Source organism: Onychostoma macrolepis, chromosome 04 (assembly GCF_012432095.1).
Source record: "Onychostoma macrolepis isolate SWU-2019 chromosome 04, ASM1243209v1, whole genome shotgun sequence".
Lineage (NCBI taxonomy): Eukaryota > Metazoa > Chordata > Actinopteri > Cypriniformes > Cyprinidae > Onychostoma > Onychostoma macrolepis.
In genome coordinates this window covers 10,468,015-10,485,793 of record NC_081158.1, presented here as the reverse complement: position 1 = coordinate 10,485,793, position 17,779 = coordinate 10,468,015, and the positions used below count along the sequence as shown (strand labels likewise).

Below are 17,779 nucleotides of genomic sequence, written 5' to 3'. Positions count from 1 at the left end.
AATACATGCTTTGTCCCTCCAGGACATCAACACCAGGTGGAGAGTGAGAAGGATCGTCAGATACTCCAGCCACCCGAACCATGGATTGCTCTCACCGTTACCATCAGGCAGATGTTATCACAGAACCTTCACCAGCAGACTGCAAGACAAGTTCTTTTCACAGACAATCAGACTGAACTGAACTCGCACCAGTAACACCACACACAGCACACCAACCTCTTATGCACTCTATCACTTACACTGACTGGACTCTGACTCACTATTATTCTGCACCCTGATATTCTGTTTGCACTAATTCATGCCGTACTGCACTGCTAAGGTATATGTGTACCGTGATTATTGTGTTTATTATTGTTTTCATTTCATGCTCTCTGTGTAGTATAATATTTACCATACGTTGTTCTCTACCTGTAATGAGTCCCTTATATGTGTGTTGCATATATATTCAATACTTTTCATCCATACTGTCATGCTGCAGTTTGCTCAAAAGACTTTCACCACCTGTACACTTGTATTCATGGTATTGTGACAATAAAGTGATTTGATTTGAATTGGTCACATGGCTTTTGTTCGTCAGTTGTACTGTACGGTGCTGGATAACAACTGCAAATTGTTTAAGTCATTGAAGAAGAAGTTTATGATAGGGTCATGGACAAGCAAGCAAGAGGAAGAAAACCAGGAGAGCTCTGATGATGAGCAGGAAACTTAATGTGATTCTGTGTTGCTCAGGACATTTCACCATGCATGGGTGGCTTCATCTGATTAAATTAATATGGTTTTAAATAACTCATTTTTATTTCTCTTGAATATGCTTTGTCTTTATGCTGTATCCTCCAGCAAAGTGTTGTACATGGTGTTGGATAATAAAGTATGGTGAATATTCTGTATCAGGGATGGTGTTTGGTAAAGACACCATTTAATTTTGTAAACAATAAATATAATTACTATGATTGTTTTAATTAAGACATGAACATTTGGTCATTTAATGACTCTGATACATGAAGGGAATGCTGAAAGATGCATTAGAAGAGACTGCATGGACTGTATTGCTACAGGCACTTCATGCACAACTGAGGGTGATGCACCAGGGAAAGATCAACATGAATCCTGTACTGTATTATAAGCAAGATGAGCATGCACATTACTGATGTTTAGCACCTGAAGAGGACAAAGATGAGACATTTTTGACACAGATATACAAATTAGGTCTTTTATATTATGATTCTTTGAATTGTATGAATTGTATGACTTTTGCACCATGAACCACACACTGTCTGTACCTTGTCTTACTGAATGACACATCGACATTGTGTGATAGTACAATTAAGTGTCAAATAAGTTGTTGAACAGTTTGTTGTGAATGATGAGAATAGATATGTGTATGTTTTACTGCCCTTCCATCCCCAGGGGCCCAGTAGAGTCCCCTGGAAGAGCAAAAAAATTGAACATTTCAAATGGCTGTAAATCAAAGTTTGACTATAGTTTTAAAGCGAAATTTGACAGGACGACTACTTATGTTATGTTATTCCTATTACGTACGATCTTTCCTGTCACCAACCAGCTCAGTCCTCCTAATCAGCTCCACCTGTAATCAATTAGAGCGAAAGCAGGAGAGACAGAAAAACACAAGGAAAGATCTACACGCACACACAAACGAATGATACGCCGTTTCCCTAGCAACACACAAATCCATTCGTAACAAAAGGTACAATTAATCACTTTTATGTTTCCTGGAAATGGACCCTACAAACTCATTCTTAGCTCTGCCAGTTGAACTACAGGAATATATATATTTTTATTTTTTAAAACACCACACACATTACGAATTTCCCAAAATTTATTGATATGTCAAACTTTTCCAAGACAAACAATCTCTCAGTTTGTTCCACTATGAAAAAAAGGCAGTTATAGTGAAATACAACTGATTGATAAAGTAATTAATGGGTACATGGAAATAAATATGTAATTAAGAAATATGCAATAAAAACCCCTTTAAAAAAAACATTGTCTAATATTCAAAAATAAAAAGAATTTGTTTACAGAAAATGTCATAAGATGCCAAACAATATTGTACAAACCGGGAGTTTTGAGGCTCCAGTTGAAAAAATAATATTTTCTTCCCTTTAACCCTTTAATGTGCATTGTAACTGCATGGTTGACCTTTTTTTGCGATCAAATTACGGTAATTAAACCTCGCCAAACCCCATTTTTGGCTGTTTGTCCTTATACCCCTTATTGAATAGAGGGTGTTACTGCAATTATATCCACTGGGTGGCACTGCAGCAAAAATATACTGTTGCCGAAAAGCTGCAACAAAACCAACCATTGATGTGACGCCTCCCTTCTAACCCTTCTAACAATGGTATATTTTGTTAAATGGCAGAAACGTGGTGATAAAATGTCTCTCTATTTTTACTTTAGATAAAGTGCTCAACCGCTCGGTTGAGTTGCCCAGTCAGGGTAAAATGAACTGAACGCTAGCTATACTCAGAAACGCGATCATAACTCAGTATATAGCACTGCACAAGATCATAGATGAAGTTGTTCCTTTTTTTTAACAAAAACCAATGCTTTGTTACATAGAACAAATTATTAAAATGATATGGTGTGATATTATATTTCTGTTATATTGACTATATGCCTTTTACCTTACATTTTATCCAGATTGTCATTAATCTATTTGTAATGCGATTTAATAATTATTTTATTATGTTTATTGTTTTCATTTTCATTATTTTGTTTTGATATATTTGTTTATTTACTTTAAATTATTAGATTTCTATTACATTTAATGTTGAATTTTTTTTTTTACAGTGGATTGTTGTGTAATAATAAGAACAGCATTTTTTTATATATATAATCATGGGTAAATCATGGGTATTGTTAACATATTCTACTGTCTGTAATGTTTTTATGCACAAAAACCTTAAACTTCAGTTGCACAAATGAAAAATTCCATTCATGCATTATACTTTTTAGTTCATGCCGAGAATTACCCTAAATTGGCAAATCAACCGGCTGGTTGACTTGTGTATCTGCTTAGTGAATGGGTCATCTGAAAAAAACCCTGAAAGGTTGCTCACTGTGGTGTCAGGAACACAATTTTAACAATAAATAATTTTTGGCAAATGTATTTCTTAGTGTGACTGTTAAAAGGTTAATGAACAAATAGTCTTAAAAATGATTAAGAACTATATTTCAATATTTTACGATTATTATTCTCCTGTAATCATTGTTTGCTTCTAATGTGACTAAATGCAGGACCAATTAAAATGTTTTTTTTTTGGTTCTTTTTATGCCTTTATTTGGACAGGACAGTGTAGAATAGACAGTAAAGCATTGGGTGAAGAGAGAGAGGGGAGCGGGATCAGCAAAGGACCACGATTTGACCTCGGCTCACCGTGACCCTAACCGCGAGGCTATTGGCGCCGACAACAATTATAATTTTTTTTTTTAGACAATTATATTTTTCATCAAGAATATATATATATATATATATATATATATATATATATATATATAGTTGTGTAATATGCATAATAATACAATTACCCTGCCTCATTGTTTGATGTATTTAGTTAATATAATTATGTCTAATGGTGTATTATTTTGTTTATTTCCTGGAAAAGCCTCATATGGGCAGTTATGTAACTGCTTCATGTTATTGTATTCATTGTTATAAGAAAGTGGTTTATGTAAGGGATAATCAACGGCTAGCTGTGCATTAAACTATTTGAATGCACGACGTGGAGGCGAAGAACCGCCCGACGCGCAACAGAGGGTGGTTGCCTCCGCGAAGTGCATTCAAACCGTTTAATGCACAGCTAGCCGTTGATTATCCCGTTCATGCCATGGTCATTTCCCAGCATTCACATATTAAAGATGTTAATAATATTTGTGCTGCAATATTTGACCGGAACGATAAAAATTATGGTTATTTTCGTCTGTATTACTATTTAACTGTAACTGTATGTTACTATGGTTACCAATGTTTATAGGAAGTGCATTAATATAGAACGTGATTAAACTGACCTGGAACTACCTGCAGTTCAACTAATTTAATCAACACCTGCCAGCCAATCAGAATCCAGTATTCAGACAGACCATGGCATAATAAAGTGTAACGGGGCCGACAACACGAGAGGAGTGTGGATCCATTTGCAAAGCTTTATTAGACAGAGACATGGTCATAACAGGCATGGTTCAAACAGTGGCCAACAGGTATATTGAGGGCAAGACAGAGGAGTACTCAAGTCAACAGATGTGGTCTTCGATCGGCGAACAATATCCAGAGGGCTTGACAAGGGGGGTAATCTGATAACGCGAGCAATAATCCAGGCGAGGTGCAAACAGAGTCCGAAACAGCAGGCAAAGGGTTAATCCAAGATACAAAGTCAGAAGATCAAGAGACAGACAACAAGGCAATACAAATAAACTAGACTAAGACTAAAACTAAGACTGGAAATCAGAATGGCTCTGTAAAGCAGCTACCACTAGGCTAGTGTTAAACTGACTGAGGAAGTCCATGGCGTAAGTAAAGTGTGTGATGGGAATCAGCTGTGTGATCAGTGCAATCAGCTGTGTGTGTGTGGTCAGTGCAATGGATGATGGGAATTGAAGTCCTGGGTGACGTGCAACAGTTAGTGTAGTGCAAGAGTCAATGTGGTGAGCGAGTGACCTCTGGTGGTGAGTGAACGGAAGTTCATAGACCGGATTCGTGACACAAAGACACCACAAATGTTATTGTAACTGTTTTGTTGAACAAATAGTTTATTAAGAAATACACCACACGTGATATTGTATTTGTTTTATTGAGAAAGACACCACACGTTATTGTTTTAAGCCTTTATTGAGAAAATGTTTACAACATGTATTAGTAAGAGTATAGCTAGAGATGAAACATGTATTAGCAAGAGTGTTGAAGAAAAAGAAGGGGGACAGTACCTCAGCTGGTGTGTTTCAGATGAAGAGTAGAAGACAGCAGAGCAGAGAATCCCGGAGAAGAAAAATTAGAAGATTGGAAGCCTTTTATAAACAACTTCTGAGGGGATTTCCAGTATTTCCATCACAAGACATTAGGATCCACCTGCTGTCTATAAGCAGTGGCGTACCGTGGGGTTTCAGTCAGGCTTCAGTAAGCAACTGTAAACTACATGTACACATCTTACACATCTCTGTTACAGCTAATGCAGCCATATGCATATAATGCACATATTATGCATATATTACACAGGCTCAACAACAATAACGGCTGATCAACAATTTCAACAGTAGGGGTCACTATACACATTCACGTCACTCTAAAAACCACCTGAAGAGCGCTCCTCGGCACCAGAACCAATTGCTGATATTGTCTTGAGCAAAGAACTTTTTCATATTTATACTTTATTTAACACTTATATGCAGTAGTTGTAGAATATTTGTATTGCTTACTTACTAATTGTAAGTAAGCAATACAAATATTTATATAACACAAGTCTGCCTCCCTGGCATTGATTTATAGCTAAGAACAGACCATGGAGAAGTCTTCTGTGAACTGTTTTGTAAGTATGAACTTAGGCTGCATTTACACTGCAGGTCTTGATGACCAATTCCAATTTTGTGACTATATCCGATTTTTTGGACGGCGTGCTTACATTTCTTTTAAAAGTGACCTGTATCCGATGTGTGCCTTTTATACTGCACTTGGTGAAACAAGCCAAAAATAGCATATATGACATCACAAATCAATTTGAATGGTACATTAAGTTTAATTTATTGACATGGAATTCATATAGAAACGTTTTTAATGGAATAGTTACATCTATACATCAAAATAATTATATATCCTAGTACAAATTCTTCAAGACAGTGATGTACGCAGCTCCGCTGAAAGCTTGCGAGTGGAATAATACTCAGGTGGTAGATATTAAGCATGTCACATCGTCTGTGTTTTTTTAGTAATTAAAACTAAATGCGTTCATCAGTGATTGTATATCAAAGGCAGGGACATGTTTGTGTGCATTTTATTTTGTGGTTTCAGTGGAACGAACAGGACTGAAGCGCTCGTCTGAGCACGAGCCGCCGAAACTGACAACAGCAGGAACGACCACTCAGCGTGATTTCAAAAGCTATACATTTCAGTGTCAAATCGCCTTTTATTTAACACAAATGAACTAAATTAATACTCTGCTACTCAACTAGAGATATTTCATTTTTTACAGGTATGTCTGTACCGCGAAATGTTTCAAAAACCTCACTTTTCAATGACGTAGGAGTCGCATTTACAGGGGAAGATCCGATCTGACCGCTTACACGGCAGGCGCAAGTGCACGGATCCGATTCAAATCTGATTTATTTCCACATATGAATGAGGCCTGAAACCGATCGGAGAATATCGGGATCCATGTGATTTTTTCCTGCTTACACGGTCGTAGGCCATATCCGATCTGTGCCACATGGGAGGAAAAAAAAACGGAATTGGGTCACTTGAACCATGCAGTGTAAATGCGGCCTTAGATGCTTATGAGATAGGACAGATTTGACTTTCTTTACCTAACCTAAATAAAATAAGGTAGAAGGTGTAGGAAATTTAGCACTATAAAACGTGGCGCCCAACGTGCCCTGGGCAGATTGATCATCAATTACTGGCCAGGATTGATGACCAATTACTCAGCAGTTGGCTTACTCGTTCGTACGTTTTTGAAGTTTAGAACATGAAATAAGAAACTGAGGAAAACTGTATCCTGTCAGACCCAAAAGAGAATAGAAGAATTCAGAGGGTATTATTTAAACAACCCAGAAAGGGTTGAGAGTGCACATGAAAATTAGTAAACCTTACGAGCTGAGAGGGCTGTGAAGGTTTGTTTAGTCGATAAAGAGGTGAGACAAAATCTCCCACGGCAGGTCTCAGAGAGGCTAGAATAGCCGAAGAGACAGGGCTTCTGTTAGGAGAGGGACGCTTCACTAACAGAGAGCCAGACTCTTCATTCAAGTTTATACGAGTGATATGTGCTTGAATAGGAGTAAGTTGTTTTGAAGGCAAAATATGAACTGATTCATTGGATACCGTCCAGATTGAGTGAGAAAAGGGCAAAATACTCAAAAGTGAGTTAAAAAGTGAATACTAGACTTGCGAGCTAGAAAATTAAATAGTTGAAGAATAGTATGGCTACAATTAAACAGAAAAAAGAGAAAGGCAGAATTATTAAAAGTTGAATTTAAATATTGAAGTATTTTTAGCAAAATGATATGTTAATAAATAATATCTGAGATTAACATGCCCAGGGCACATATTTTAGGTGTACGAGTGTTGTAAGAGAAAGGAAATCTGTGTAAACAGCTTCAACCACAGAGAGTAGCGACGGCCGAGGCCAGATCTGGTTTCTTTCAGATGAGTTACGGCGTACCATTGAAACAGATGAAAAACTTTTGAGTGCAGCGAGATTAAAGTTTAAAAACTAAAACCACAACAGCAACTGAGATGACACAATAAATGTAGAAAGAAAGTAAAATTAAGCAGAGAATTAAAGTAGATATTTAACTTTAATCGGTACAAGACAATTTTAACATCTGGTCATTTTTAATTGAAGTGTAGCTATGTGAAATTACAGGTATAGCTGAATTAAATGAACAGTAAGTCTGTTAAATAAACAATACAAATTAGAAACAATAATACAAAGAATCTGACAAATAAAAGTAATAAAAATAAGAAAGGAGATGAGCAGCCAGCAAGTACTTCCTTTGCTTGCCGTTATTAAACCTCTCGTGCCACTAATTCAACAACGCGACTCACTCTTTGCACCACAACCTTCTTTGTACGGCACCACGTTGTACGGCTGCCTCTTGTACCAACCTCCTTTCCTCATTTCCATTTCCTCTTTTATTCACAAAGCTCCACCTACATTTCTGTGACGTCAGTTTTTTGTCTCTTCCGTGATTGGTAAGACTTATTCATTGATGTGAGGTTCGTTGCGAAACGAACTCGTCACAGCAGCCCGTAAAAATGCCTGTAGAAGAGATTTACAACAGTCACAATGAGAGAGCCTCATGCGGCTCGCATGGCAGTAAATAATATGATGATATGATCATGCAGTCAATACAGATATTTCATAAAAACATTAAAAACAAACAGGGCTATAACATAACCCATTAAAAAACTCACACCATGTCTGAACCGGACGCAAGTAGCACGATCCGACAAAAGACAATAGAACCCATCAGAGTAATTTGAATGGAGCGAGGAGCGGATTTTTTAAAAGTCGGAGCATCGTGGTTTTCACTCGCTCCACCATCGCTCCATCACGAGTACAATTCATGACAACGGCCCATAATATAACTGCATATTTAGCAAGAATTCACATGTTAAACATATTTAGCTAGCTTGATGAATCACTCAAATGAAGAGAATGTGAAGGCTATGATGACGTGAGCTGATGTTATAGTTCAAGGAATTTATAACTTTGTTCCTTCTGATAGGCTACTTATTTCCAGGTGAAAGCATAATTTAAATAGTTACAACACTTATTTACACGCATCGCTCTCTCAATAATGCATTCAAACAAATGTAATCTTACAGTGCTACTTCATCTGTAGGGCCTATAGCTGATTTCGAATGAGCAGAAATCTGTAAGAAATGAAGCGATAATAGTAAAATAACTGACGAAAATGTACTGTTCTTTTCATCTGCAAAAAGCAACAACTATACCTTTTAATGCTTATTTTAGCTTGTCATGTGGTAGGAAAAAAAAAGTTTGCACACTTCCAATAAGCCACTTTGAAACTCTCCTGTTATTTTATTTTATTATCCTCTCTTCTTGTACATTATGAACAGAACTGTGATATTTCAAACATACTGAAATACTTTAGACGCAGAGCGGTGTTTCTGACATCAGTGAGCGAGGAGTGGAGCGGGGAATGCTGAACCCTGGAGTGATTATTAAATGCTTGGACCGCGGAGAGGAAACTCCGCTCACATACTCTGGAACCCATGTTGTCTACACTGGATGCGGCGCGGTGCAACACGATCCCCTTCAGTAAACCGATGCCTCTTCAATTTATGACAAACTGTACTAGTGGCACTAAGTTTTCGCTTTTTCGTGTCACGTGTAGACAGACTTTTAGCGCAGCGGGGCGCGGCACAACTGTCTGGTCTGGTGTAGACACGGTCAGACAGTGTCTGCTCTATTACAAATAATTTATATATATATATAAAAACCTAAAACAGCGCCATTACAAGATGGAAATAAAGACTAGAGATATTTACACTTGCTCTGATCTACGTCCATGACACTGACTCACTGTGGAGTTGCCAGTTTTAATCTTAACAGCTCTTAATGGTTAGATGGTTAGATAATGGATACATGTTAGGCTAGTATAGAAAAAAATTACTTGAGGTCTTCCCAGCATTAAGGAAATCCTTTTTTCTTTTTTTTTTAATCATCTTGTCCTAGTTACAAATTTGACTGGTAAATGATAAAAGAATGATAGCCCCTTTTGTATTGCATTGCATTGCATATCAGGGATAACAGATTGATAAAAAAGACATGCTATTTATGACTGGATATAACTTAAAAGTGGCTCTCTGATTGACTTTGCCCTATCAGTGCGGCTCCCATGAAAAAAAAATAGTGAGGACCACTGCTTTATAGCATAAAGATATAGCAAAAAATAGTGAATCACACAAGTCAGAATTTATGCAGTGTTTAGAAAGACTGTGTTTAAATAAAAGTGTATGATAAAGAAAATTAAATATTTAAAACAGGAAAGAGAATAAGTCAAACATTAAAATTAAATAGACAAAAATATCTAGCAAATAAAATAGAAAATGTTGATGAAAGTGGAACAAGAAAGCTGTTCCGAACAGAAGTGTAACTTACATAAAAAGATTAAGTCATTTACAGAGCGTTGTGCAGCTTGAAAAGGAATTTAACTTAAATTTTAATACAGGAAGGTTACAATTAGAGGATAATAAACAAATGACAATGAGACTACAATTTAGAATAAGTAGAGTAATGAGATTACTGAACAGGGAAAAAATGAGAAGTTGTAAAATCAAGCGTCTAAAAACTGGGAAAAATTCTCAGAGTGCAGAAGAACAGAGATGAACCAGACACATTAAGATTCATGATAATTCCATTAGACACTAGGAATGTAAAACCTAGTGAGAGCAGAATAACAAACAGAAAAGCATGAAGAGACCACATTACAAAATAAAAAGAATTGCAGAGGCAATTTTTAACCTGCTAGGAGTACAAGCAATTAGAAGAAATGTAGAATACACGTGAGCAGTTAGAAGTGCAGAGTCCAAGATCAGGCAGAACTACCACCGAAGCGCCTCAGTGGAATAACGCACGCTGTTATGACAATTTATAGAGCGGACATATGTACTATTAAACGCTCCGAGTTAGAAGCTGGCTAGATTGTATTATTAAATAATATAAATAGCTATATAATAATATATATAATAGCTATATAATATAATAACATAAAGTGCACAAGACTTGTTATATGAGCAGAAGCCATAGAAAAAGTGAGAAGTTTAACAGAAATAGAAGATGAATATTCACAATACATCTAAAGACCAAGTTCCACTGTTAAAGTGCATATTGCAGGTTACAATTGAAAAAATGAAAATATCATATGAACCGTTATTGCAAGATTTTAAAATGTTTTACAAGGCGTGAGGGCACAAATTTAGAAGAAAAACCCAGCTAACACTGTTACGTCGTGACGTGACCGGACCATATTCATTACCTTGAAATACATATAGAACTAATAAACTCATCTTTGGTGCAAAAAAGAAACCTTATAAAATCTAATAGTAATCTAATTATAGGGGATTTATAGTAAATACATTCATTACATACATGAAGTGCAAACCAATTCAAAAACACTAAATTCTAATAGAAAATAGACAAAAACACAATGCATTCATTCATGAATCAACATTTATTCAGTGCTACTTTCTACAAATACTAAACCAAAACATTCTGAACATTACAACTGTTCTTTAACCATGCAAAGTGTTACCAATCATGAGCACAGAAACCTGAACACATCAATTCATAGATTGCACATAGTTAAATTATGATGTTATCAGTGAAAATTATCAATAATTATCAGTACTCTTATTGATACAACTCCCTTAATTTGGTGCCAAAAAATAAAGACATGATAAAAAGATATGAAACAATTCAGTAGATACTTCATTATTACTTTTTTTGCAGAAAAAAACACAATATTACAATCACCAAAGAACCATAGTTCTTGAGCTTCTCAGAAGATAGAAGAAATAAAGAAAATAACAACATTCATAAAGAGTAAAGATATGTCAAATGAACAATATAGAGATTTCTAGCATCACTCCTGTATAATTTGGCCCACCCCAAAAAACATAAACAGTTTTTGTTTAGGAAAATGAGCGTGTTGACTTTCTCTGGAGAATGTGTGATCTCTGATTACTGACTGTGGAGAAGACTCTTTCAGACAGTGCTGAGGAGGCAGAGTTAGGTGCTGGACGGCTGTGAGAGACGAGGAAGAGTGTCGTTCTTACCCCAGCAGCAGAAGGCAGGCTCTTCTGAGGGAAGGACAGGAGGAGACTCTTCACTCTTCATCTTGTCATGGAGGGTCGATGCAGTGTTTCGCTGTAGAACAAGGCTCCTCCTCAGCACTTGATCTTCTTCAGCAAAGAGTTCTTCTAGTGCAGAGTCAGAGATTCCTTGCAAACTGGAATCTTTTAATCAAATTTACCATATTACTGTTGTCAGGTTTATTGTTTTTATTATAACACATGGCAAAGGTATGAGAAAATTATGTTAAAGGTGTTCTTCCTCCTCTTCGCCATCCTGAGCCTGCACTGTCAATATCCTTCTCTGGCAGCTGAAAGGGAGGACTCAAATTTAACTCAAATTGTGAAACTCGTGTATTAAATAAATTCAATGCACACAGACTGAAGTAGTTTAAGTCTTTGGTTCTTTTAATTGTGATGATTTTGGCTCACATTTAACAAAAATCCACCAATTCACTATCTCAACAAATTAGAATATGGTGACATGCCAATCAACTGAAAACACCTGCAAAGGTTTCCTGAGCCTTCAAAATGGTCTCTCAGTTTGGTTCACTAGGCTACACAATCATGGGGAAGACTGCTGATCTGACAGTTGTCCAGAAGACAATCATTGACACCCTTCACAAGGAGGGTAAGCCACAAACATTTATTAGCTGTAAGCTCTAATCATCAAAATTAGAACAAAAAAAAAAACTTTTGAAATGTTTTACTTTACATGTAATGAATCTAGAATATATGAAAGTTTCACTTTTTGAAATACGTTACAAGAAAAAATAAACTTTTTCACGACATTCTAATTTATTGGGATGCACCTGTACATTAAATGTATAAACCAAGCAATTTTATGTTTACCTCATGTAAATATAAGGCTGAATTAACTTTTTTTATTATTATATTATAAAATGACATCCATCACATCAAAAAAAGAATTTTAACAGAATTATTGGACCGTTAAATGAAAAACACATTAGTGAACAAAGATGACTCATGTTGTGTAGTGCACAGATGAATGAAAACACTCATCAGACTTATTTAACTTTGTCTTTTTGGTTCCTTCAGGATGCAAACCAAAACATTGTCAGAATGAAGTTCAAGGAAACATATTTTTTCTTCAAAACCTTTTACATTTGAAGTGTTTTTGGAATGTGGTAAGAAATACATTTTAACATCATTTTTGATATTCTGATTTTTTTTAATAGTAATATAATTGTAATAATAGTAATATAAGTTGATGAGGAAGCATTCGACTACCTGCTGACATGACCAGACCAGACCTTGGTGTCCTAGAAATTTTCATCCCAGGCACAGCAAGTCTCAACGGTAAATTGTTTGACATGCTTATCAAGTTTTCTGTTTATTCTTAGCAATATTCACTGATTTGCATAGGCTAACATATTGGATTAATTGTCAATAGTTGTATAGCATGCTATCAAAGTAGTATGAACAGATAATCAGACCATTGATATGGTTTATATTGAAGATTATTTAAGCTCAAGCTCATTAGGAGATACAATGTTGATTAGAAGTCCTCCTAAAAAAATCAAGTTGAGGAACGTCGTCTTGCCCAAGTAAGAATCGGCAGTCTTGCCTCTAATATTTAAGTCATTCTATACAGATGTAATTCAAAGATATTTGGAGCTATATACACTTGTCAATTGCTAATTTCTCATCTCTGCTCAATATTTCATCATTCCTCCCTCCAGATGTTCAAAGATAACCTAAAGAGCGGCCCTAGAAGTGAAAAGGTCATAAACAAATACGCACGCACTAAAAGTCTGTCAGATGGCCGAAGACGTGACATGGTGAAAATCTTTTGTCACATTTGACAAATGAACATGGGTAGGTTGTTCATACAGTTCTTTGTAAATTGATGTTTATGATGTTATGGGTTGTAATTGGTTTATGTTTGTGTGTGTAGAACAAGCCCTTCCCCAAGTTTAAACGAAGAATGTGCAAAGGGAATCATCTCCCTATTCCCATACTTGGTTGACCCCAGGATCAAGTTTGGTTATGTAAGTAGCTGTTGCCTCTCAATCTTTTTGATTTATTTTCAAACATTTCTACTCTGATCTTTTCGCAAGGGCCTAGTACAGGAGTTGCAGATTTACAGTTAGAAATTGTTTTCATTTGGGACTCTGAATAACCAAATCATGTTGTTGATAAAGTTTAACTGTATGGCTTCATTTCAATACTTGTAGAGGTTTCAGCTCAATTCATCCACATCTGTAGTCATCAAGACTTGGTCATGAAAATGCTGTTAATACTGAATCTGTGTGCAGCATAAAATAAAATACTGGAGTGGTTAATGTATTTATATTGGCACATCTTCCAATGAAGTTAAGTCAAGTTAAAATGAGCAAGAGTGTATGTTCAACTCCTAACTAAAAACCTAAAGAAAAATTAGTTTATTTTGTTTTCACTGTCTCTAGGTTGGGACAGCGACATGTCCTCCATTCTGGTGCTGGTTCACCTTTTGCCACCCTCAAGTCAACGCCGCCAAAGACTGGGAAAGATCTCTGCTAGACAAGCATGTGATCGTCTTGTGAAATTCATCAAGGTGAAGCAGATCGAATGACACTAGTTCATAATGTTGTATTAATGTGTGACATTGAACTTGCTTATTTCTCAGAAAGGTTCTTAAAGGGTTAGTTCACCCAAAAATGAAAATTCTGTCATTACTCACCCTCATGTCATTTCAAACCTGTAAAACCTTCATTTTCATCTTTGGAGCACAAATTAAGATATTTTTTGAAGAAATCCGAGAGCTCTTTGACCCTCCATAGACAGCAAGGGTACTACCACGAGGCCCAGAAAAGGCCCAGAAACGACGTGAGGACATTGTTAAAATAGTCCATGTGACATCAGTGCTTCAACCATAATTTTATGATGCTACGAGAATACTTTTTTGTGTGCAAAGAAAACTAAAATAATGATTATTCAACAATTATTTTCCTTCAAGTCCTCATCCTCAGCCGCTATCAAGAGTACCACGATGCATGCGTGTGAAGCTGCTGACATCGAACATGCATGCGCTGCGCCTTGTTTACGAGCAGAGGCGACTTGGCGGAGAAGAAATTGTTGAATAAAGTCGTTATATTTGTTTTCTTTGTGCACAAAGTATTCTCGTAGCTTCATAAAATTACGGTTGAACCCCTGATGTCACATGGACTATTTTAACAATGTCCTTGCTACATTTCTGGGTAGTATCCTTGCTGTCTATGCAGGGTCAGACAGCTCTTGGAATTCTTGGAAAAACATCTTAATTTGTGTTCCGAAGATGAATGAAGGTCTTACAGGTTTGGAACGACATGAGGGTGAGTAATTAATGACAGAATTTTCATTTTTGGGAGAACTATCCCTTTAATGATCGCCTGTTCTCTAAATTGTTGTTCTTGTGCTATTATTTTCTACTCGGCACATTTAGTAACAATCTGTTGGAAGTGTGTAAAACAGAAACTTTGGAAGACAAGACGTCACTGTATCTTAATTCATGCTGTATTTTGACTTTAACTGTTAAGTCACATTGACGTGTTAATGTGTTTTCATCCTTTCACAGACTGTTACCAGTATCCAAGGGCACTTGGATAGCATTGGAGAGTCTCCAGCTGTATCTACTTGTTGTTGGGCTAAAAAGAAGTAGGGTCCAGTCTTGTGTTATTGTAATTGTCCAACATGCTCTACCCTGTAAGGCCTCTAATTCACTGGCCTGTGTTGATGAGTTTTTCAAAGCCAACTTTGTTTTAAGAACTTCATACTGTCAGGAATTGACCATTGTGTATAGCTTTCTGCAAAACACTGCCTATGATATAGATGCTGAAACCATCAAGTGATCATGATCACAAGTGAATCAAATGTAATATTTTTTTTAATGGGAGCTTAAAAAATAAAATTGTGAGACATGAGTATACAGTTTGTTGTTGACTTTATTTTCAGATTGAAAATTACGTTTTTTCATTTATATTTTAGGGCTTTTTGAGGATAAAACATGAAGGGTGTAATTTAGAAGATTAACTTTTGGATAGAGTTAGTTATTCTTTAAAGTTCACTTGATGATAAACAACTCTGGAGGGGAGGTAAATTGTGGTAGAGTAAATTTGACTTCCCTCTGAACTGAGTAAAATAGCACGAGTTAATTTAAAAAAACACTAGAATCAAATATAACAGGAAAGAGTAAAACATTAACACTAAATTGAGCAAAATTAACTCTTGAAAAACAACTATCAAAAGAGTAACTTTTACTCTTTTTAGAGAGGGACCAAATGTTATCTGGCATAGAGTAAAATTTTCTTCAATTTGAGTAAATTTTACTTGGGCAAATTTACTGTGTATGAGGTTTGTCAAGCAAAATCAATTCAAGAATTTGGGTGAGCTTCACAAGGAATGGACTGAGGCTGGGGTCAAGGCATCAAGAGCCACCACACACAGACGTGTCAAGGAATTTGGCTACAGTTGTCGTATTCCTCTTGTTAAGCCACTCCTGAACCACAGACAACGTCAGAGGCATCTTACCTGGACTAAGGAGAAGAAGAACTGGACCGTTGCCCAGTGGTCCAAAGTCCTCTTTTCAGATGAGAGCAAGTTTTGTATTTCATTTGGAAACCAAGGTCCTAGAGTCTGGAGGAAGGGTGGAGAAGCTCATAGCCCAAGTTGCTTGAAGTCCAGTGTTAAGTTTCCACAGTCTGTGATGATTTGGGGTGCAATGTCATCTGCTGGTGTTGGTCCATTGTGTTTTTTGAAAACCAAAGTCACTGCACCCGTTTACCAAGAAATTTTGGAGCACTTCATGCTTCCTTCTGCTGACCAGCTTTTTGAAGATGCTGATTTCATTTTCCAGCAGGATTTGGCACCTGCCCACACTGCCAAAAGCACCAAAAGTTGGTTAACCTGTTAGCTAGCACCAGGACGCCGGCGCACTGAACGCTCTCTGTTTCCACATGCCATTGTTTACAATAGATTAAATGAAACTTGACAAAATTAATCTTGACAAACTATATATCATTCTGATGGTCTAAGCCTCAAGCATCGAACGATAGATCGCTGTTTTTCGATGGAAAGCTTATAAGGAATGTATTTGCTAAATTTGTGTAAAGAAAACAAAACATAAAAAATGCAGTACATACCATATTCATCTTGATAAGGAGTCACAAACGCATCCACTGCTGTAAATCCTGGTTTAGTTAGAGAGGTAAGGGTCCATGGAACAACATCCCACAGAGAACTTTAGTCCAACGAAACAATAACGTTGTAATATGGATGGATATTCCTTTGTTTAGATTTCATTTCTTCAGGGAGAGTTATTGTTTGTATTCGTTATGGAATAACTCGCGCTCAAAAAACATTGGGAAAAAAAAGTGGAGAACTGTTTATTTGAATTTGGCACCTGTCAACTGATGAGGGCGAAACAGAGTGATCGGCTTTTTGGACAAAATAAACTTTTTTTTTTTTCTTTAACATTTTTCATATATGTGTATTTGTGTTTTGTGGGGAATGAGGCTGTATCTGTATGATTAGCATCTGTGTGGCTGATAATAAGCGTGTGATTACTCTGAATGAATGACCGCTATCAGTATGAATGGATCAGCTATTATGGACTAGGGCCCATATCTGTATGATTATCATCTGTATTACCGTACATCAGCGTGTGATTGCTGACTATTACCAACAATCAGTGTGAATGTCTGGCAATATCAGTGTATGGCTGGCAATCAGAGTATGTACTACTCAAAAAAGCATTTTTTCTATCTTTTTATTACTTAAATGATTCTTATTGTATTTTTTGTGGTTAAATAAATCACTTATATGATGTCTAAGATTCTGTCTATGATCATTTTATAATTGAAAAACATGCAGTGGTATGTATAATGACTAAAATAGTTTGTAGAACTCTTCAATACATTTGGTAAAAAATTGTTTTGGGGTGCATGCTAGATATAGTCTCAGAAAAATCTCATTTTTCATGGTATCTTCTTCAGATTTGAAATATAAACTCATGAGACATGTGACTTTCAACCCATTACATTTCTGGATCGCTCCAGGACTTATTTCATGTATTTTTAAAACTTAAAAAAATTAAAAACAAATTCAGTGTGATACAAATTTTTTCAAGGCACTTCAGTCTCACTTCAGGAGCCCCAACCAAGTATTGAGTACATATACAGTAAATGAACATACTTTCCAGAAGGCCAACAATTCACAAAAAATGTTTTTTTTAATGGTCTTATGAAGTATTCT

General features: G+C 36.2%; 1 protein-coding gene and 1 long non-coding RNA gene across 7 annotated transcripts in view; both read left to right on the top strand.

The window, feature by feature from the left end:
* Positions 1 to 554, top strand: part of LOC131538716 (zinc finger protein 658B-like) — a 72,612-nt gene extending 72,058 nt beyond the window's left edge. For all 4 annotated transcript variants that reach the window (XR_009270649.1, XR_009270647.1, XR_009270648.1 and 1 more), the window contains one exon: positions 23 to 554. The gene's annotated coding sequence lies outside the window, so the exon portion shown is untranslated. The remainder of the gene's footprint in view (positions 1 to 22) is intronic.
* A 12,115-nt stretch (positions 555 to 12,669) lies between these two features.
* LOC131538847 (uncharacterized) lies at positions 12,670 to 15,405 on the top strand. 3 transcript variants are annotated; one of them, XR_009270707.1, is made up of 5 exons: positions 12,670 to 12,868; positions 13,252 to 13,387; positions 13,467 to 13,560; positions 13,978 to 14,105; positions 15,105 to 15,405. It is a non-coding gene; the product is annotated as an uncharacterized LOC131538847 (long non-coding RNA). The 3 variants fall into 3 exon arrangements; XR_009270706.1 differs by lacking the exon at positions 12,670 to 12,868 and adding an exon at positions 12,885 to 13,116; XR_009270705.1 differs by lacking the exon at positions 12,670 to 12,868 and having other exon boundaries at positions 12,885 to 13,387.
* The last annotated feature ends 2,374 nt before the right edge of the window (positions 15,406 to 17,779 follow it).